Source organism: Mirounga angustirostris, unplaced genomic scaffold (assembly GCF_029215605.1).
Source record: "Mirounga angustirostris isolate CCGP_5_RB_7025 unplaced genomic scaffold, mMirAng1.0.hap1 SCAF_4, whole genome shotgun sequence".
Lineage (NCBI taxonomy): Eukaryota > Metazoa > Chordata > Mammalia > Carnivora > Phocidae > Mirounga > Mirounga angustirostris.
In genome coordinates this window covers 137,436,366-137,459,837 of record NW_026991712.1, presented here as the reverse complement: position 1 = coordinate 137,459,837, position 23,472 = coordinate 137,436,366, and the positions used below count along the sequence as shown (strand labels likewise).

Here is a 23,472-nt window from a genome sequence, read left to right as displayed (position 1 = left end):
TAATCAGGCCAAGCAGACAAAATGTTTCCTTGTGCAAACCATAAAGCACCAGCAGGAACTTGCCCATTTTGATTCTAATGGTATCTTTTTCTCTATCCCATTTGAAAAATCTGCTTAGTAATGCCATTTGTTTCCGGCAAATATTTCTGAACTTTCTCAAGGTAAAAGTTAAGAGGTCCATTAACCAATCCCTCCACTCTTTGGTTTTCACAGAATCACCAAAAGAATCACCAAATGATTGTGGCTTTTCCTAGATGTTCCGGATGCAAACTGGTAAGCTACACCAATTGTCAGATTCTTACAGGCCTGTACTTCCCCAAGAGAGCCCACCCACAAGTCCCAATTTGAGAAGTCTTCTCTTCCTTCTCAGAGTCTGAACTAGAGTAGGTAATAGGAACTATAAACAAATGGGTAGGAAGCTTGGCTTGAGTAATCACATCTCTGCGCTGTCATGCAAAAAAGCGTGAACTTAGAGTGAAAAGACTTGACTTTGAGTCCTGACTCTGCAGGCAAGATGGGAGATATTGGGCAAGTCATATTTCCTGACCCTCAGGGTCCTCTCCTATAACATAAGGTTATAGCCCTTTCCTACTTCAAGAATTCCTTCCTTAGGAGAACTACATAAAATAATGCCTGAACATACTCTGTAATTCTTAAAGAATTGCAAATGTGTGATGGTTTCAGTAGGAACTTAGAGTGCCTATCCACCATGTTCCTTTCTTTGGGAAGAGTCCCCATCACGCCCTTCCACAGGTGAACCCAGGAAGCCATATTTGAAATAATCATCGTGATGATAATTTAAAAAACAGGAGCCACAGTTTGGGATGATGAAAAAGCTCTAAGGATGGATAGTGGTTATGGTAACACAACTGTGTGAGTATACTTAATGCCACTGAATTGTACCCTTAAAAATGGTTAAAATGGTAAATTTTATGTTATGCATATTTTTCCATAATACAAAACTTAAACAAAAAACTAAGAGCCAACACATATCGCGGACTTCTTATATTCCTTGACAAGGGATATTTTATTTCATCTTCCCAATAACCTCATGCAGTAGGTGCCACTGTTACATACAGATGGGCAGAGACACAGGGAAGCCAAGGAATGGACCCAAGGCTACATGGCTAGTATGGGGTAGGGTTTGATTTGAATCTAGGCAGATGTCAGAGCCTTTCCTCCACCCTCTCCACCAATCAGAGGAAAGCACAAATCACAAAGTCTGGGGAGCCTAGCTAATCATATTCTTGCTTAGGAATTTGATAAAAGAGATACAAAAATTTTGACTGGATAATAGTTGGCTCTGGACTCTTCTGACAGAGACCTGGTGTCTCTGGCTCCAAGGCAAGTCAAAGTTCTGTATGAGTCAAAGCTATAAGGAAACCAGGAGCAGGCAGGGAAAGGCAATCTAAAGAAAACAAGAGACCAGAGAGGGAAAATGAGGAGTTCTGGATAACTTTCCAATTCCTACATGTGCCTTGCATTTTGTATCTATATGTTTATCAATAAAACTTCTTTGACTTAGGCTGCTCCAATGAGCTATATAATTTGCAACTAAATGAGTTCTAATTTTTCAATAAAGTATTTCAAGAGTAAAGAGAAGCTGTGTATGCAAAAATAACTAGAGCATTGCTTTTATAATAATTAAACATTGGAAAGAACTGAGCCACCCAACAGCTAGGAAATAATAAATCACACAATGGCCAGTCAATGGAATATTATGTAATCATGAAAATGCACAAACAGAAAAACTGTATATGAGTGGAATGATTACAAAAGGGAAAAAAAAATATAGCCGCCTTGGTGGCTCAGTCAGTTAAACATCTGTCTGCCTTCGACTCAGGTCATGATCCCAGAGTTCTGGGATCAAGCCCTGTTTTGGGCTCCCTGCTCAGTGGGGAGCCTGCTTCTCCCTCTCCTCCCTGCTCATGCTCTCTTCACTATCTCTGTCTTTCTCTCTCTCAAATAAATAAATAAAATCTTTTTTAAAAAATTGGGAAAATATATTGAATGCTGTGATGGTATGAAAGAAGTATGTTATATGTGCGTGTCTAAGTGTGTGTGTGTGTTCTATATTGTTAAAAAATTGCATTAAAATTTTCCCCTCTTCAGCCAGCTTCATTTCAGTATTCCTCTAAATCAAATTTAATCTACATTGAGATCTCACTCCCATAACATTTAATTTTCATAATCATTGGGGTTTCTTCCCTCTCTGTGCAATCAGGCATTCAGAAAGCCAGGGGATGTGCTAGTTAGTCACAGTGGTCATCAGTTGATACTGTTCCTTCTGCTCCCTAATGATGCTTTCAAGCACCATCTTCCAATATCCATCAAGTCTGGGTAGACTTAAAGATGAACTGCTCAGCCATTCACTCCACCAATCTCAGATGCTGCGTTCTGCTCACCAAGCCACAATCCATAAAGTCCAGCTTCCTTGTCTCATACCTGCTCTCTTTCCCACTCTTTCCCGGTTCCTCTTGTTGCCTGTCCTAAAATTTTGCTTTCCATTTTCTTGCTTTTTTTTTAAAATAAGAACTTTATTGCTAGGATTTACATACCATCCCATTCACCCATTTAAAGCATACAACTCAACGGTTTTCAGTATATACACAGAATTGTTCAGCTACCACCATAGTCAATTTTAGAACATTTTTATCATCCCCCAAAGAAATCCCCTACCCATTATCAGTCATTCCCCATTTTTCTCCAGCTCCCCTACTCCCTGAAGCCCTAGACACAAAAATCACATTAAATTGTTGAGAAAAGTTAGAGGGCTCTTAAAAATCTCCTCTCTTAAAATATTTGATAAAATAATCTAGTTTCCTAACTGGAAGTAATTTTAGAAGTCATTTAATATAATTTTTCATTTCTCACCTTCTAAACACTTTTAGTGACAAGGAGCTCTCTCTGCCCTCTAGTATAAAGTAACTGCAAAGTGGCTGCCCGCACTCTTGCTTGAACATCTCTGGGAACAGAAGTGCCAAAGTGTCTTGGGTTGACTTATTACAAAGTTCTCCCTCATGTTTGTTTGCTTTAATTGCCACACAATTGTACGTTAGTTTCAGGTGTATAACACAGTGATTTGACAAGTGTATACATTATGCTATGTTCACAAGTGTAGCTACCACCTGTCACCTTATCATGTTCCTACAATATCATTGACTATATTCCTCATGCTGTGCCTTTTATTCCCATGACGTATTCATTCCATAACTGGAAGCCTGTATCTCCCACTGCCCTTCACCCATTTTGCCCCTCCTCCAACGCCCTCTTCTCTGGCAACCATCAGTTTGTTCCCTCACGTTTTTTTCTGTAGTTTTCCCCCTTTCGTTCTAGTCCTCTTGGGGTCAAGTCTATCCCGTCTTCCCCCCTGATATTTCCATTTATCACTGCAACAGACAATTGCTCTGAAAGACAATCACTCATCACAGCTCCCTCTCCACTGGAAAAATACTTGAAAATTCATTCTTGGAGCATCTTGGACCACGAGCTTCTCTGTGGGCAGAAAATGATGAGCAGTGTCACAGGGAAAAAGCAGACACGCATGCATGCACACACACACACACACACACACACACGCACCTGTGCATACACGAACAGAAGGATGAAAAGAGAAGAGCACCAGAAGAGAGTAGGGGCCAATTGCAAATGGAAAACCCAGCAAAGGGGTCATGGGAAAACAGCCCTGACTGTGCGAAGTGAAGACGGACTCCCCATCCCCCAGCAGATCTTTTTTCTTTCTGTCTCTGGAATAGGTGATACCATAACCATAGCTGTGTTATGTCTTAGCATACCAGACGCCCATGGAATCAAAACAAATGAAAAGACTGCTTAAGCTAGTTTGGAAAAAATAGGTGGTTTGGATAAACTGACTAGTCAATCTCCCATGTAAAGCTGTTAGCAGGCTATCTGGGAGAATGCTGGGGTAAGATGCTGCCCCACAGGGATAACCTTTTGTTCTAACCAGCATCATCAGCATATTTTGGATAGGAAAAGATAACTTTCAGCTACTGCAATGACAAGAGGAAGGGGACACAGGAGCACTCTAGGAAACATAAGATATTCAAAAGTCTTGGAAAAAATTAGGCAAAAAACAAAAAAGCAAAAATACGGACAATATACCTAGCCACCCAGCTTGAGGAGACCCTCAGTCATGAACACATTTTACACATATGTACCCATCCCCACATACATCGTAAGAGGATAAATCCAAATGTTTGCTCTCTTTGGAATTTTCATGGCAAATCTGAGTTCAGGCAAAAGCGAAGACCTCTCTGGATCTAAACAATCTTAGGAGGCAGCCATTTCTCCCCATTTTAGCCTATGCTGCTCCTATATTTGTCTGAGCCCCTCATAATTGGGCACCAGAATTCATTCTTCTTATTCCTGAAATTTAAATCACTACTAGATCTTCCTATCCGATCTAACTTTCCCTGTAATGTAAGTACCTCTTTTGGGCTCCTGTGCTTTTAGTAATAAAGCATCACCAAACAGCAGTAATTAAAAGATGTTCAGAAGTTGGAAAGTAAGAAGAGAGTAATATAAACACAATAAAGAAATGCCTGTTACTCTCATATGATTTCTCTGAGACTAGGGGCTAAGGATCCTTCTAGCTTTCAAGGGTATGTATTAAAGAAAGACTGTAATTCAAGGTACCGCAATCTTTGCTCACAAGAGTGAAAAAAGACAGTGCTACTCAGGGATGGCTGTAGAACTTACTTACTGATGAGTAACGGGTCATTTTTAAAGCATTTGAAAGCATCAGCCTTCAAGAGGTTTCTATCTGGGCATCGTGGGTCAGCACACGTTTGCTAACGCACATACCAAGCGATGAGGACTGAAAGCAGGTTTTTCCAACCACTGCAGACAAGCAGAGCCATGCAAATGAGGACATTCATCAAGGTCACTTTTTCTTCAGATGTCCCAGTTTCAGGATCACAGAATTTACCAGTTTTAACGCCTGACAACACCCAGCATTCCACTTTCCTTCCTCAATAAAAGGACGTGTAAGAACCACCGGACTAGGCTTGACAAGTGTGCATCTGGGAAAATTACAGTCATTGCCCTCCGCTCTAAATCCTGCACTTAGAACCTGTATTATAATCCAGCTCTTAATCAGAATGGATTCTGCTACAGCTTAAATTACCAGGCATCCCTTCCAAGCCACCCCAGTGAAACCTGTGTGACCCACTGGATTAAAATTCATTTGACATGTGGCAGTGCCCAAAAAGGAGAGTGCCTGCCATAGGAGGGAAATGCAGGGCACGAGGCAGGAGTACACAAAATCAGTAACACATTTTCAGAAAGTGGGGGTTTGGGGGGAGAGGGAAGAGAAAGAAACAAAATGTCCCAATAATTTAATGGCAAGGCTGGAAGAGAGCATTTACAGCTATTCCAGGACTCTCCAACAGAAAGCTTTTCCTGGATGCACTGTCATTCCTAATACTGACATAGCTCTCAGGCGACAGCTCTGACTTGTACACACGGTCACAATGCCTTTCACACAGCATGAGGAGAGCATACCAGAAGGCTCAAGAGGCATCTGGACAGTGCACAGCAAAACGAGAAGCTGACACCCCTCTGGAAAACTCCATTAAAACACACCATTGGCTAGGGCGCCTGGGTGGCTCAGTCATTAAGCATCTGCCTTCTGCTCAGGTCATGATCCCAGGGTCCTGGGATGGAGCCCCGCATTGGGCTCCCTGCTCAGCGGGAAGCCTGCTTCTCCTGCTCCCACTCCCCCTACTGGTGTTCCCTCTCTCGCTGTGTCTCTCTCTTTGTCAAATAAATAAATAAAATATTTAAAACACACACACACACACACACACACCACTGGTCTATTACTAAGTCACATTGTCCATTTTTCTGCTTTATAAAGTCAGAGATGTCGGAGGGCATCTAGCAGAATCAGTCCCCCAGGGGAGGGTGCTAAGGGGGACCATGCAGCCAAGGGACGTCCCTTCAGTGAGCAGAGGGAAGGACGGGCTGGAGACCTCCCGTCCATTTCAGACAAACACACGGCCATCCACATTCGGGCTGTGGTTGCTAGGTCTCTGCCAGTCGTATTCTATAGTGAAATAATACGCTCCTGACACCACACAGACCACAGGCCCACTGATTTCCTTCCCACCGGGTACTGTTGCCTCAACATGGCCAGGATGGGATTCTCCCAGCAACAGGATGCCGAACCCTTCCACAGCCAAATAACCCACTTGCCACCATTTTTGTTTGCGTCATCTTCCCACAATGGCTTCATTCCTTCTTGAAGAGAAGGAAGCCACTGTGGCCTGTCAGATTCCAGGGAGGTACCACGTGGAGGCTGTAAAGCCTTCCAGACTGTTCTGCAGAGTCAGAGGAGCCCGTCTGTTAGATGTTCTGTTCGCAGTTCTGGGAGCGGGTGGGATGGCGGTGGTTCTCCTGGGCACCACACAATGTGCTGCGGGGATGCTCTGCTGGTCCAAAGACAACAGCCTTCCCCTTGCCACTGCACTGGCTCCTGTCTCATTCCATTTCTCCTTCTCACCATCTTCCGACGTGCTCTTCGTTCTGCTCAGGGTCCCCACCCTTACCATCTTTCAAGACCTCGAGCTTCCTCGCTGCCAAGGTCACCCCTGCTTCCCAAAGTGAGTCTATCACTTGTTCTTTTTTTTTTTTTTTTAAAGATTTTATTTATTTGACAGAGAGAGGCACAGCGAGAGAGGGAACACAAGCAGGGGGAGTGGGAGCGGGAGAAGCAGGCTTCCCGCTGAGCAGGGAGCCCCATGCGGGGCTCGATCCCAGGACCCTGGGATCATGACCTGAGCCGAAGGCAGACGCCCAACCGACTGAGCCACCCAGGTACCCCAAGTCTATCACTTGTTACATGAGAATATTCGGGGCCAGCTTTGTGGGCATGTGCACTATGCAATGGGGCCCTGTGCTCAGAAGGTTCCCACACTTGGTTTAAAGCTCTGCTGTCATCATTTTGAAATTCTTTTTTTTTTTTTTAAGATTTTATTTATTTACTTGAGAGAGAGAGAAAAGAGAGAGCAAGCATAGGTGGGGAGGGGCAGAAGGAGAGAGAAAGAAACTGAAGCAGACTCTGAACTGAGCACGGAGCCTGACACAGGGCTTGATCCCACGACCGTGAGACCATGACCTGAGCCAAAATCGAGAGTTGGCCGCTTAACCCACTGAGCCACCCAGGCGTCCCGACTAAAATTCTTAATCATCTTTGGAACCAGGGGGGCCGTTCTTTCATTTTGCATTGGATCCCACAAATTATGTAACCTCTCCTGACAATATTTCGAATAGCTTCATATCAAAACTCTCCATTCATCTGGACATTCTTTTTAATATGACCCGATTTAGGGTCTTTTAAACCTGGTTGTTCTTCTCTGACTTTAGTTCCCAGAACTCCCCACAGACTCTACATATGATTGAGTGAGTGTGGATTACAGGGATGCCTCAAGCAATGCTATTACAGAGGCGCCTAAGATTGTGTATTTGCGGTAATAGAAAGCAATTACTGTTTACTATATGACAGGCATTATGTCAAGCACGCTACATGTGTTACTGACCTTATCACAATCCTCCTAGTTTTTTTTTGTTTTTTAAAGATTTTTTATTTATTTGATAGAGACAGAGAAAGAGAGAGAGAGAGCGACGCACAAACAGGGGGAGTGGCAGGCAAAGGGAGAAGGAGACTCCCCGCTGAGCAAGGAGCCCACATGGGACTCATCCCAGGACCCTGGGATCATGACCTGAGTCGAAGGCAGATGCTTAACCGACTGAGCCACCTGGGCGCCCCAGCACAACCCTCCTAGTTAAGAAACAGATTTATTCCCAGTTTTCAGGTGAGAAAACTGTGGCTTAGAGAGGTTACCCAACTTGCCTTAGATTGTAGCCATAGGTGGCAGAGAACTCCAACCCAGGCCTGACCGAAGGACCCTTCCACACTACGCTCTGCTATGGTTTCTCCCAAGTTACTACAGTTATAGAGGCGCTGACTCTTTGGGAGGCTGGATGCTGCCCATACGGAGCTGTTACCAATTCTGACTTCTGTCAACTAATTTTCATCTAGGGTGATTCCGCTGCCTGCTCTGTGGGGGCTGACTGGGCTACTCCCACATGGCCATTTCCTATTCCAGGTTCATGCTGTTAGGCTCTTTTCTGAGGTGCCCTTCCAAGCTTAGTCTCTATATTGGTTTCTAATTGCTGCTGTAACAAATTACCACAAATTTAGTGGCTTAAAACAACAAATTTATTATCTCACAGTTTTGCAGGTCAGACAGCTGGAATGGGCCTCACAGGGCTCAATGAAGGTGTCGGCAGAGGCCCCGTCCTTCTGGAGGCTCTGGGGGGGTAGTCCATTCTTGGCCTTTTCCAACTTCTGGAGGCTGCCTGCATTCCTCAGCTTGTGGCCATGGCACTCCAACCTCTGCTTCTGTCATGTCTGCTTCTCGGACTCTGACCCTTCTGCCTCCCTCTCATAAGAACCCTGTGATGGCATGGACTACCTGGAAAATTCACAATAGTCTCCCTGTTTTAAGGTCAGCAGATTAAAAACCCTAATCCCACCTAGGATTTCCTCTTGGCACGTAGCATAATATACTCACAGGTTCTAGGAATTAGGACGGGGACATTTTTGTCCATGTCTACACACCACATACACTCATACACACCCACACCCCTAGCTCCTCATGGGACCTGGATTCCAGGGCCTTCCCCTTCCTACAGATGCTGCTCATCTTCCTATGGATGCATTCTGTTTCTTCTGTGTTCAGTCAATAAACGTTTATAAGCCATCTATTGTGAACTAGGCCTTCGGCTAAAGGCAGGGGATACCAAGAAAAAAGACTAGTTCCTGTCCTGAAGGAGCTCGCGTTTTGGTGAAGCTGACAGAAAAATCACAAAAAGACAAGAAAATACAGCAAATCCTGGGATGGAAGGGAGCACAGGAGAGGAAGGGGCACTCAGGACTTGGGGCTTGGGGCTATGCAACTATTCCTGTCCTAGACCCACAAAATCAAGACAGTAGAATTCACCATGGAACATTAAGGATCTGTGATCTGGTCTCTGGTGTCCCTAAAGTATCCGTGCCCAGGGCTGCGTAAGTCTCCCTCTGTGCTCCCGAAGGCCTCACTTCAGTGCGGGCTCAGTGGCAGCCAGGAGTTACTCATTACCGAGGTGAGGAGGATCACTGCCCAGTGGAACAAGCTTTTATAGTGTTCACAAGGGACGGACTCATCCCTGATGGTTGGTTCTCCCATTTCCCCAGTCTGGACCTGACCTAAAAGAAAGTCTTATTTTGAAAGCTGAAAAGGGAAGACATTGTTAAATACACCAAGAGGTAGTTTAGTTCCTCTCTGAGTCTGAAATGTAGAGTCTGAGGAAGGTGATAGGACTTGTAAGCTTTCAACGAATTTATGTTTGTTTTAGATATCTATCATAGCCCAGTTTCCTCGATGTGCCTGATGACTGACCTTTGTTCCTACTCTTATCATAAGAAACCCAGAGGCTATCATCTGAGTCTCTAGCTCAAGCCCACAGACATCTCACAGGAACCGGACCTTATTTCCAGCTCAGCACTGAACTCTACTGTCTCCTTTCAGAAACACAAGTGTGTCTGTCTATCTATCTATCTATCTATCTATCTATCTATCTATCTATCTATCTATCTATCATCTATCTATCTATCTATCTATCTATCTATCTATCTATCTAATCTATCTACATATTTTCACTTTCATATTTAACCTCCCTGGCTATGAAAAGCTAGGCTCTCTTATTTAGAACACACACACACACACACACACACACAAATTTCCTTCCCAAACCAAAAAGCTACTTTGATGAGACTGGACTCATGTTATGTCAGGTGACTGTGAAATTCCCAGTATTTGTATAAGGCTTTATAGTTGGCCAAAGATGTCCTCGGCCATTGAATCTTGCTCCTCATAACCACCTTGTGAAACAGTGTCCTCGATGGGGGTCCATTAAGCCCTAAGAAACTTTCAAAGCCGTAGTCCCCTGTGAGAACGCTGACTAAATGGGGACTTTCCATTTTTTCACTAAGTTGTATAGAATAAATTCTGCCCTTCATCTACAAAGGACTAAACCAGAAATCAGTTTTATTCTCTGCTTATAGTCCCATATCTGCTCTATGGCCATCAGCCTCAACCTGAATACCTCTAGTGACATGATCATCACCTCTTAAGACAAGCTCCATCTTTGGTTGTTTCTGACTGATGGGCAGACAGAGAAGTTTATAGTTTAGGGACATTTTTGTCCATGTCTGCACACCACATACACTCGCCAACACCCACACCCCTAGCTCCTCATGGGACCTGGATTCCAGGGCCTTCCCCTTCCTATAGATGCTCCTAGTGCATCTACAAGAGGGCCCGCAAGAAAGGACACCTTCATGGGGTTTGGTGTGAGCCCATTACAGTTTTTCTGTATTGGAAATGGCCAACGAACCCAATCAGATCCTTTCTCTTGGACAATATGAATGACAGGGAATCACAGAAAAGGTAGGCCACTGAATCTAATGTCTTTCCCTTCCAAATAATGCACGAGGCCTTCTGTTTATCCCAATCCTTGAAGTACTGGGACTTGGAGTTACTGTGGCTAAAGAGGACATTGCCTCACATCAATGTAATACAACTCCATTAATGAAGAGAATTTGGATGCTTCTCCTCCTTGAAACTTTCAAAAATCAAATATAAAGGTCTAATAAAGGTAAGGACATGAAATCTCAGGAAGATTAAGCAACCCAGAAGTCCCCTGGCTAGGAAGTGGGACAGCTAGCTTCTGAAACCCTGGCTACAGATTTTAGTTAACTAAAAACAAAACAAAACAAAAAAACCTAACTGAAAGTTTTAAAAAATTAAAACTAAATAAAAAAATTTTAATGTATGTTTTTAGATAAAACAAAAACCTGTAACACAACTTGGATGAATCTCTGGGGAATTATGCTGAGTAGAAAAAAAGCCAATTCCAGGTTACTATATATGATGCCATTCATATAACATTTTTGAAATGATGACATTTTAGACAGGGAGGCTAGATTAGTGGTTGCCGGGGAGAGATGGGGACAGGGGTGGGAGTGGTGGTCAACAGACTTTGACTCTGAGCTGGGTGGTATGGACATTGTTCCTTCTGCCCAGGGCCAAAGCAGCGCGAGTTTTAGGTCAGATGTTCTTCAATGAGCCAACCCACAGGAAAGGCCTGGCTTCCAGAGCAATTTCTCAACTCACTGTCTACCCCAGAGAAATTAAGCCAAGTTGTAAGTTTTTCGAATGGTTAGTGTGACATTAAGATTTATACACAGGTACTTGCCTGGGGAAAAAGAATGTTTACAGCAGCTTAGTGTTGCAGGGTCAACTGGACTTGCAGGTGACAATGAAGATTGATGACAACCTACAAACCATCGCATCTGGTTTGTGGAAAGGCAGGGTGACCAGATGGCTTGGGAAGTGAAGCCTGAGAAAAGAGCAATTCCAGCTAGGTACAGCTCAGTTCTTTCTGAGCTTTTGACTGCTCACAGCCAACAGGTCAATGGCAAGGGCAAAGATGTACATGCAGTCTGGCAGACAGTGCAAGAGAGGAGTGACAAGAAAAGAGACAGCAGAGGACATGTATAGAATTTGCAGCTTGAAGAGACTGTTTGGGCTCTGCCTCTTAGAGACTGAGAGGCTATGAGCGAGTCTCAAGTCTCTCTGTTTCTGATTCCTTATTTGCAAAACAGAGCAATGAACCCTTGCTGGCCTACATTACTAGTTGGTTGGGATGAACAAATGGGATAATGTAAGTAATAAATATTCTATGAACACATACATTCTTTGCAAATGCAAAGAATAGTAATGTGATTTGGCAAGATTCCTACTGGTGGTCTCTAAGTTTCTGGACCTATGATTTGGCAAGTAAACAAATTCTGCCTGAAGGCTGATGGGTCTGTGGCCCTCAGGTGAGCATCACTAAATGATCAGGTCTTGACAGCAGCCACTGCACTTCCCATCAATTCATGGATGGGGTCATATACCATGGGAGAGCAAGGGAGCATGATGGGCTCCATCTGAGCTGAGCTCTAGTAACTTCAGCCAGCTTCCTACCATACTTCCATAGCAGATCCTTGGTCCAAAGCTATGCATATAGAAAGCCTTTAATAATGAATGAACACTCATCTAATTTGGTGAGGGTTCTTTTCGTTTCTACTTATGTAATTTGGGAAATCACTGCTTTGGGAAATGCTGCACAGGAGAGGGGAGACTATCATGGTGGGTAACAGTCTAGCCAGAGACCCTGTGGGAGGGAGGCACTTCGGGTTGAGTTGAAAACCCTCTTTGAGAAGTGGCATAATGGGGCAGAAAGCAGGTTGGCTCTAAATGCAAGTAGCTGTGTGACAAAGACCTAGCTTCATCTCCTCTGAGTCATGGTTTTCTCACCTATAAAATGGTCATGACAATAGTGCTCTCCTCACAGAACTGTCCTGAAGACTAAATGAGATAAACAGATACAGCACAGCTGGTGCAGAGTAGAAACACAGTAATTCGGATCCTTTCTTTCTTCGAAGGATAGGAAGAAGATACCGTAACTCCTTTAAAATACCTTCTTGTCCATGTTTTTCAGAGATAATGAAAACAGGAGCCTTGGCTAGCTAAGCTTATCCTCTTTGTAGCTCCTGAGAATGCACCTTATCAAACATGGGATTTGGAGGCAAACATAGACTCATATTCCTGCTCCACCAATTACAAGGTATGTGATTTTAGGCGTGTTAGCTAATCGCTCCCAATCTCTGTCTCCTCAGTGTAACACAGAGTTCAATAACAGCTATGAATATGGCTGTTCAGAAAGTTAAACAGGTAGTAAATGTAGAATGTCTTGAGACATCGTCTAACACATAGTCTGAGTGCAATCAATGCCTCTCCTCAGAACTACCTTGGGTGTGGCAGCAGGTGTGCACAGAGAAATGAAGGACAGAATGTCCACAGACATCACTATTATTTTTCTTAATCATCACTATACTTGGTTCCATCTGTGCAGTATGTTCTTCCCACTTGAGATCCACAATAGTTCACACTAAAGGCCTTCTGGAGCGCGGATGAGCCAACGGGGTAGTGTGGCTGCCAAGAAAAGACGGATGGAACCCTCATGCCACACCTGGACTACTGCATGACACATTTACATTGGACATGAATGAACTAGAGAGCATGCCAAAGGGAGCAAGCAGGACGGGAAAGTGGCTGGAAAGATGCCACATGAGAAATGTCTGAGGGACAGGGACAAGAAAAACTGAAGAGTGGGTACAACCAAACCGATGTTTCAAGGAACTGATAGGTCAAAGGATGACTTCATTTATTCTGTCATTCCCTGGAGAGCAGAACTCAGACCACTGGGTCGAAGTTACTTGGGGATACAATTCAAAGACTTTTCTGACAAGGCAGCTGTCTAGCAGTGGAGAGGGCTGTCCACCAAAGGAAGGATTGAGTCCCAGAGCCTGGCTCTTAGGGGCAGAGGTGGGTAAGCTGGCATGGACATCCCCCCAGGTCCTTCACAACTTGCAAGTCTATCTCAGGAGAGGCCCATGACGGTTCCAACAGAAGCAGCCTTGAATTAGCAAGTCATTTATAAAACCCAGTTCCTTCAGTGTATTTTAAATCTTGGGGGGCACTGCAAGAGGATATAGGGGAAAGACATCTTATTTACCTCAATACTAGCTATAGTTTCTACGCTACATGAAAGGCCCAATCTATGTATTTCACAAACACATAATGCTTAACACCTCTCAGGAGGGTACCTGAAGTGCCAAACCAACCTCTTTCTCATGTTCAATTTCTCATTCCAGAAACAATATAGTGGAGAAAGGAAGCTATAACCACTAATGTTTAAAAATGGACTTCGAAGTAAAGAAATAACGGCTTCGTATTTGAGCACATTAGTTAATACCACAAACTTCAGTTTGCATACACGTAAAATGGGGATGATAGTGATATTTACCTCCAAGGACCGTTCATACATTCATTCAACAGATATCTGAGCATGAATTATGGACCAGGCCTGGTTCCACTTGCTGGGAACTTACATCACTGAGCTAACAAGACATACAGCCCTTGCAGAGCTTACATTCTGGTTGGGGGGAGATGGCAATATACACGGTAAGTAAACTGGAGTATATTAGTATGAACATACCATGCAAAAGTGCTATGAGAAAATTAAGCAGGGATAGGGACAGGGCAGAGACGGCGGCAGTTTCTAAGAAAGGATTCAGTAAGCTAATGCAATGAAAGTTACTGCGGGGATAGGTTCAGTGTTTGCTATTATTATCGTGGAGACTTCTGAGCTTGCAGGCCCTGCAGTTAAATGCATCATCCTGTCCTGAATCATTGAATAGGTGGTATGTATTCAAAATCAAAACCAAAAGGGAGTGGATCCCAGTATTGTTTTCAAGTGGAAAAAGCAATGAAAATGTCATGACTCTGGCGTTCCGGCATTGCCTCATTTATACCAGGGTGCTGTTAAGAATCTCTAGGAAATACAGGAATGCAAAAACTGGGGCTTGAACGAAATTACACCAGGTGAGTGACCTAACTTTTCTAAGCTTTAGTTTTTCCCCTACGTTTGACCAGGGCTATTGTTAACATTTAGTAAACACACAGGTAAAGTGCTGGGCACACAGCAGGTACAGTTAGCTTAATTATCATTGTCCAAACTCATCTGAATTTTCAGATTTTCACTGTGTTCAGAATGAAAAAACAAGGCCGTACTCCTCAGGAAGGAACACCCCACAATCACATGTTGCTAGGAATTGGCCTAAGGTCACTTGTTATGAGAATAAACCAGGAAAACATAAGGAAGCGTTCAACTGATTAAATGTTCGGTCCAGTCCTCAGCCTTGCTAACTCCTTGGCTGCAGTCTTCAGAATTCCAGAAGATACAAACAAAAGACACACTGATTCACTCAAAACAGTTCTTCATACAAATCTGAGGATTTAGCCAAAAAGCAGTCCAAAAGGATTTATGAAGTGTGCTTCCCTCTACAGAGCCTGCAAGTCAAGGAGACACACAGGCTCCCTTTAATCAGCCCTATTTTCCCAGAGACCTCTGTAGTATCGTCCCTCTGCTTCTACCACTCTGATTGAGAGTCTCAGGAAATGAGAATTTAATTTGTTCTGTGTTGAACTTTTTCTCATGGGGACTTTACAAGGAAGGAGCTCTTTCTGTTTTCCCCTATCAGTCCCACTTCTACAAGTTCTGAAGTAAAGGAAAGCTTTGAAGTGTTTATTGGTGTTAATGCCTTTTCTACTAGCCATCCCCAAGTTGAGAAGGCTATTTCTAGAATCAAAGTCCTCCACTCACTCCTAGATAGCACAGTAACCCCTTCTCTGCTTATGAGAGCCTTGCATCCAGCAATCTGCCCCTTCCAGGGATTGCTGTGACCCTCTGACACTTCAAAAGGAATAAAGAGGGACAAAGGTGTGGGCTTTGCTGGATCTAAGTCAGTGCTTCTCAAATAATCTGTAGTGAAAGACCAGTTTGTTCTTATTTCCAATCCATCATAGACTGGTAATTGTCATAAAATACAATAAAAATTAACTGCTAGGAAAAAATTTAAAGACATAAAGTGCAAGCCAATGTTTTATTACTAGATTCAACAGTCATAAAATTACTGTCACACTGTGAAATTTTTCAATGTTTATTCACAACTTCTGTATTTTATCTAGCTGTGGATTGCAGCACTGATTGGTCACCGGTGAGCCATGCACACTCCACTTGAAATGAAACACAAAGCCAACTTACCCCTTGCCCTACAAAATATTTAAGTGCAGTGGTTGACACCTAGTAATCACTCACTAAATATGAGCTACTGCTCTTCTCCCTAGGCCAGTGAGATGAGGGGACACATTAACCAGGAGACTGAGATGGGTGAGTTCCTACACTGTCGCTACTGACCTCGGAGAAGTGTCTTCACCGTGCTGAGCGTTAGTTCCAAAATGTAACAATGAGATGATCTAGAGTCTACCATCTAAATCAGTGACTTGTGAATTTAATGCATTCTGTCCCAGTACACCAACCCACCAACCTACACTCAAGCAGGCACCTGCAAAGTTTCATGAAGTAGTATTATCCTTACCACATGGATGCATTCTGATTGTTTTTTTTTAAAATGCTGCTCAAGACATACTTGATTTCAAACCCACAGCTTGAAAAATGCTAGAGCAAATGATCTCTACAGTTCCTCTCCTCAATGATACGGCTAACAAGTAGGTTCCGGTCAGTCATTTACAACTTGATTTCCAGAGAGCAGACATTAAAGTCAGGTGCATGGAAAAGTTTTTGTTGCTTTTGTTGAAGCCAGCTGATTCTACAGTGAGATACTCTTTAAACATTTTTTTATTCAAGCATAATTACATTTATATTAGTTTCAGGTTTACATGATTCAACCATTCCATACATTTCTTAAGTGTTTGTCAAGATATGTGTACTTAATCCCCTTTATCTATTTCACCCAACCCCCCCCCACACCCCCTGAAAGGTAACCTAGAGGCATCACTGGAAAACTCCTACCTGCCCTCCTGCAAGTTTCCTTCAGGCAAATGTGACAGATGATCGTGAACAAATTTCCTTACTGGATTTTGCTGTCTGGCTAAATTTTGGAAAAGGGAGAAGGGGCGGCAGTGGAAGTCCACAGGCCGCTGGAAGTGGTCGGATTGCACCAGTATTTCCACTCCTTCACATGCTAGAAGCAACAGGTGAGGGACTCGGTAGGAAAGGAATACTGACAGGCAACCTTCTATGCAAGAGGGGATTTTATTATAGTCCTTTTATTCTTTTAATGAATCATTTTAACTTGTGAATTAAAACTCTGTTGAAGAATAAAACACGGAATTATTTCCAATGACTTCTTTTGGGCTCTGTATAACCTCCCCTTTCCTCTTGAGTAAAGAACATCTCCAATTGGCCTCCCAATCCAAGTAGCTATGCATTTCGTTTGGTAACTTTACTCTCAGATTCAGTAGGCTCTGTAGCTCTCTCCAGCTGAGGCAGGTCTTGATGCTCTAGGGGTGTGGGGTGGAGGAGTGAGGTGGTTTCTCTCCCACCTGCACACCTCACCTCCATGAGCTGATTCTTTGGTTGCTTCCTTTCATTACTGTCCTCAGTGAATTTGAGAGCTGGTTCTGAGGAAATGACAGCTTTCAAAAAAGCTCCACCAGAATGCTGGCTTGCCTCCTCGTGAAGTTCAAAAGGGAATCCGGAGATGCGCCCCCCCCCCCCCAAACCCCGCCACAACCCTTGGTGGGGGTGTTTTCTGCCTGGCTAGAGGCCTGCACTTTGGGATACCATCCATATCCTGGCTCACTCCTGGGAGGGCATATCTGTGACCTCTTTGCTGAGAGGCACAGCCAGGGTTCCCTGCAGGGGTTGTGCGGAGTGCTCTCCTGTTGGGCACTAGCCAGAAAGCTTAAGTCCCCAGCCATTTTCTACGGATTCACTTGAGACCACAGTGTCCAAGAAACCTCGCATCCATCTCCCACCCAATTTGTCCTCACTTTCCTCTCTCCACTCCTCTTAGCTTTGCAGTCTGGGGATGAGAACCTCTTTCTGGGATAATGCTCACCAATTTTCAGACAAAAGATGATCTCCAAGTTGAACGCACCCATCTCTGAGGGAGGTTCCTCCCAAAGTTGACATCTCTCCTCTTCCAGCCCTTTTACTTGGGTGTGAGGGATGAATGCAATTAAAGAATTGGTTCTACCAAAATGACCTTTTGAAAAAGCTCTGCAGGAAAATGCTGGCCACAGAGCTGCAGTCCTCTGACCAGAGAAAAGTGGGGTTTTTTTTTTGTAAGCCTAAATTTTATTTGTTTTAGTGTAGTTACACATTGTTACATTAGTTGGAAAACTGGACAACTACAAGTAAAACAATTAAAGTGGACCACTTTCTAACACCATACACATAAAATCAAAATGGATTAAGTACCTAAATGTCCAAAGTAAGGATTTTCAACACCTTGTTTTTAGCTGTGAGTTCTTCTCACCTCTTCTTAGAAAACAAGGAAGACTCCACTCAGCATCTCACACTGCCTTGGATTTCTACTGCAAGCCACATTGCAGGCTCTCGTGAACAGCAACAGATAGATACATGGTCCTTGTCCTCAAGGAACTCCCAGTCTAAGGAGACATCAAATACACATAACCCCACACACAGCCATTAATTGCGACAAGCTCTCTGAAGAAAAACCACAGAGTGCCACAAGACTGGACATAGTTGGTGTCAAGAGTCTCTAAGGAATTACTATCTAACCAGAGGCTAAGAAACAACCAGATGGAGTGAATAGCAGGGTATCCCAGGCAGAAGAAAATGACTTCATTTTCCCATTCATTCCCCAGACTTCATTCCCCAAAGGGTGAGCGAGTCAACTAGGTGCAAAAGATGAAATCAGAGAGGTAGGTGAGAGCCAGCTGCCCAGGACCTCCAGGTACGATAAGGACAATAGTCTTGGTCCCCAGAGTAAAGAAAGCCATCAGAAGGCTTTTTTTGGTGCCATGATCAAATTTTAAAAGGTAAATTACAGCTGCACAGCTTGAGAGAACATCAGAAGGCAAGAATGGAATGGGGAAGGCAGTGTGTATGGTAGTGTAAGTTTTAAAGCATTTCTACATATGCTAGGTTTAATCCCTTTTCAAAGCCTCACCTACTAAACATTCAAGAGCAAAACTGGATTAACTTGTATTAACTTAATTTCCTATACTTTTCCTGTTCTGGACTCAGACCCTCTCTCTTACCACTCGGCTAGCTGTGGGGCTTAGGGACCGCCATGAGCCGAGCCTCCTCAGGTTCCTCAATTAGAAGATTTGCATTAGGGTGAAATGAGCACCTGGGTGCTCAACAAACATGGATTCATCTCAAGCAAAAAAGGTAAAAAGGAAGTTGTCTTCTGTTTGATCCAACTGCTTAAACAAAATTCTGTAAATTACACAAGAGACTGTCCAAAATGCATTTACTAAAGAGTGGCACATTTTATGGTATTAGGATATTAGAATAATTTAAGACTTGCTAGGTGAGTCAGGATTTTTTTTTTTTTAACAGATATCAGTGAGTGGTACTAAAATGTAGATTTATGTCTAGACATTTTATTGGCAGACATTTTTCAACTCCTTGACATCCTCCCCATAAAAAAAAAAGGGTGTCTATATTCCCAATGACATAGCTTCCCAGAAATCTAGTCTTTATCAATGTGACTTTGAGAATTTCCACCCTCCCAGAGGATCTCAACCTCTACAGTAAAAATAGCAGGTTATCTACAAAAGGGTGAGCAAAGGTACCACCACTTCTCAGTCTGATGCCCACGGGAGACACTGGGAGACATGGATGGGTGGGTACAGCGCTACTTCCTGTGGACCAGATGTAGCCTCAGGAGTCTCAACTAAGTGCTCTAGGCAGCTACCCCCACTGACCCGAAAATACTCCCAGTCTGAAGGTACTCATTTTCAAAGTGGGGGAAAAGAAAAATGAAGCAATGGGAGTCTAATATAGGTAATATATCTGGAATTCAATTTACAAAGAGCAGAAAATGAAAACGAGTTTCCCACTAAATTGGAACTGTTCTCCACATCTTCCCATTTTCTTAACAGCACTACCCATCTCCTCATAATCTCATGGAAAACAAAGTACAGTAATAGTCCAAATGCATAAAAATATAACCAGCTTACTCCACTCATTTCTATTACGTGAATTGTTTTAACATATATCACATCAGAAGCATGTATTACAACCCCAAACCCTTTCAAACAATTTAAAGAACTCCAGCTGAGAACGTTCCAGGCACATCCTCATACTTGGCACTGTCAATGGGAATCTTCACAATCATCATGTTTTGGAGGTGCCTCCCTTACTCTTGCTCATGCTTAATGAGATTTTGTGTGGTACAAGATTAACTGAACAGGTAATGTGAAAATGAACTGTATGACAGGAATAGGTTATGTAAATATGAATGCAGAGTTTTAAGGAAGCAATTTTTAGGAGGAAAAGTCCTCTACAAGAAGCATAGAAACACAGAGACTTGCTGTCTCAAAAATCAATTGATCTGGAAAAAAAAAATCCATTTAATAATGACACATTTATAATTGCCTGGTTATTCAGAAGCAGGTATAGCAAAATATTTGAAATTGGTGTGGCTGGGTCAAGAGCTCACCCCCCTGGCTCCACCTCTGCATGGTATGATCAAGGCAGAATACTGCATGGGATCTGGGTGGGGGCAGTTCCTACAACTACCATCTGATTTCCAAAGCATGGCCCCAAGTAAAGAGCTTTGTGATGAAGTAGATAGGGTCTACAGATGCTTTTTACTCATGGCTAATAAAACATGATCCCCGAGAGAAGATTACTGCTGCCTATTTCTTGTCTCTATGCTTTTACTTCTCTTATTTTCAAATATAGACATGTAATAACAAATAGAACTCTTTCATGATCAACAGCAAGCCTAGAACACTCCTTCTAATGAGGCTGGTCGTATTTGAGTTACAAGTCCAATTAGGATGTCTAAAAGTTTGATTTATTTAGAGATACTGGAGCTATTCTTTTCAGACACTGTTATTTCTACATTTTGAGAATATGCCACGCTTGAATTTTCCTTTAGTCATCAAAAAGGTCACATATGTACATAGAGCTAGCTGCGTGTATATATAATTCATGATACATAGTACATGTGCATATATATATGAGATAATACAATTTCATCTTTACCACAGTTCCAAAGAAGTGGGCAAATGAGGCAACTGGAGCATGGAGAGACCCAGTGAGCCACCCTGATTTCAAGAGATACAGTGTAAAGCCAGCAAGAGGTGCCCCATCACCTCACTACCTGTTGAGGCCCTTTTCCCATTTTTTTAGTACTCACCACCATAGGCTTCAGTTTCTTTATATTTTACAAAATTTTATAACTATGTTACGTCAGAAACCCTGGAAATACGTCTGTCTACAGACTAGAGTTTAAATGCAAAAAGACATGAAAATTACATTTTAACATTTTAAATTCTTATTTGAAACTGTTATCTTCACACTAAAGACTAAGGAAGAAAGCAATCCACTCACTCCTGTTGTGGGCTGCAACAGTGCTTTTACCCTGAAGTGCCTTTTTTTTTTAATTGTAGTAAAATATACATAAAATATATATTTTAACTATTCTTAAGTGTGCAGTTCTGTGGCATGAAGTACATTCACACTGTTGTGCAACCAGCACCATCCATCTTCATTTTTTCATCTTCCCCAGTAACTCTGTCCCCATCGAACATGAACTCCCCCCCCCCCCCCGCCCCGCCCCACCACCACCACCAGTCCTGGGCAACAACCATTCCACTTTCTGGCATTAGGAATTTGACTACTCTAGGAACCTCATACCAGAGGAGTTACACAATAGTTATCTTTTTGTGTCTAGCTCATTTCACTTAGCTATCATCAAGATCCATCCATCCATGTTGTAGCACGTGTCTGCATTTTCTTTTTTAAAGCTGAGTAATATTCCATTGTACCCATACACCTTCTGTTTATCCATTTGTCCATCATTGCTTCTACCTTTGGACTATAGTGAATGATGCTGCTGTGAACCTGGGTGTACAAATACCTGTTTGACTCCCTTCGTTTGCGTATATAACTGTAAGTGGAATGGGATGCTGGATCATACAGTGTTTCTATGTTTAATTCCATTCTTACATACCTAAATGAAGAATGCAATGAATACACCAACCAGACACATTGTGTTTGTTTTAATCAAAGCAGTGGAAAAACAACATCAGATTTTCCTCGCATCACTTCTCACTTAACCTGTTGGAACACCTTACATCTAAGAACTGCCTTGAAGATGCCAAAGACCTCCAGGCCTAGGCAAGCCTTCCAGAGCTCTTGCCACAGAACAAGCCTCGGGCTTTCCTGTTGACAGGAAACAGGACCCAGTATAGCTCCATCTGCAGAAGTGCCGGGGTGATTCCAAACTACACCCAGCATTCGCTCTACAGCATGCCACAGGCTCGGGTGGGGATCCTGGCATCAGAATCTGGTATATGAAACCTCAATTTTTATAAAATTAATAACGGGAAAACAGGAAGATCAAAGAAGGTGGTGAAATCCTCACCAAGGCCAATGATTGCACAACACATCGCTCCCTGAGGCACTTTTTTCCACCTGCTATAACACTAAAAATTAGGAATGTTTCAAGTTGCTTGAAAATTCACCAATCCCAGAACTTTCCTTTCTTAGAAGTTCTTCCAGGGTTTCTGTCAGAAATTCCCTTTCTGTTTAAAGAAACAGAAAACTCCCAAGGAATTTCAGGACTGATAGTGTAATATACAGCTCCCTATAAGTAATCAAAAACATCATCTAGCCCGACGTTTAGAGAAACTCCAAATGTATGATGACATGTGAAAGTACTGGGCCATAATGTGGTCAATGCCATGTGAAAAACAATTCAAGGCCAAGCAGGTATGGCTCAATGGAATGGTCCCTGTTCAGGAGAGAAGAGGGGTTAAAGAGAATTATGTGGACTGGCAACGGAATGCAATGTCTGAGGATCACACAATGAAGGGTGAAACTGACCCTCTCTGAATGGGAAGGCAAAGCTTCGCCTCTCTGTTCACACCTCTGGTTCCCCTTTTTCCTCATTCTGTCTCAGTGAATGATGTGATAATATACTTGGCCCAAGTCCAAGATATTAACTGGGCTGCACTGATTAGCGGGTAAGGTCTCTCTACACTAAAAGGTCACACATACGGCTTTTCCTTCCCTGGATCCTCTCACCCAGTGGTAGGCACACCCTGACCTCAGCAGGCTCTGTCATCTCTTAGTTCAAGAATATGGGTCACTGCTTTGGGTTCCTACACCAGTCATCTATCCAGAGGACAGTCAGATTCCCAAATATTGACATGAGCCTGGGAAGAGGTAAGAGGTCTCTGTTTAATGCACTGAGCCTAAGCTATGTAAGATTATGTGAGCTTTGCAGCAGACTGTGAGCTAACACGTAGTAAGCTCGTGTACTTTGATTCTTGTCTGCTGCTGATCCATGTATACAGCTTCCCTAGGGGTCTTGAAGGATGTGGGAAACCCTGGGTTCTCTTAGAACCCCACCCCAAACCAAACAGTACTCTCCAGTGTGGGATGCAGGCTAAAGACGCACACTCTGTTAAATTGCCTAGTCTTTTATGCAAACCTGATGCTGGATTGGTATTCATAGATTTATCTCCCTGAAATCAATTTGTTTTAGATGTTACTTCAGAGTGGTCCTCAATTCTTGATAGAAATAAAATTATTTACATTTTATTTTCATGTAAAGATGACAGCAACGATAACATGGGCATTCAGCAAATATTTTTTGAATTAGACTAGATTCTAAATTATTTTTTACATTCCTGAAACATGATGTGTCCTATCCATTCCTTAAGCACAAAGATATAATTTTAGTCATGCAATATCATCAATGTTGCTCAACATGTAGGGCTT

The 23,472-nt window shown here is 42.9% G+C and overlaps 1 pseudogene; it reads right to left on the bottom strand.

The window, feature by feature from the left end:
• Positions 1-785: 785 nt before the first annotated feature.
• LOC123860349 (eukaryotic translation initiation factor 4E type 2-like) lies at positions 786-19,855 on the bottom strand (annotated as a pseudogene).
• Between the last annotated feature and the right edge of the window lie 3,617 nt (positions 19,856-23,472).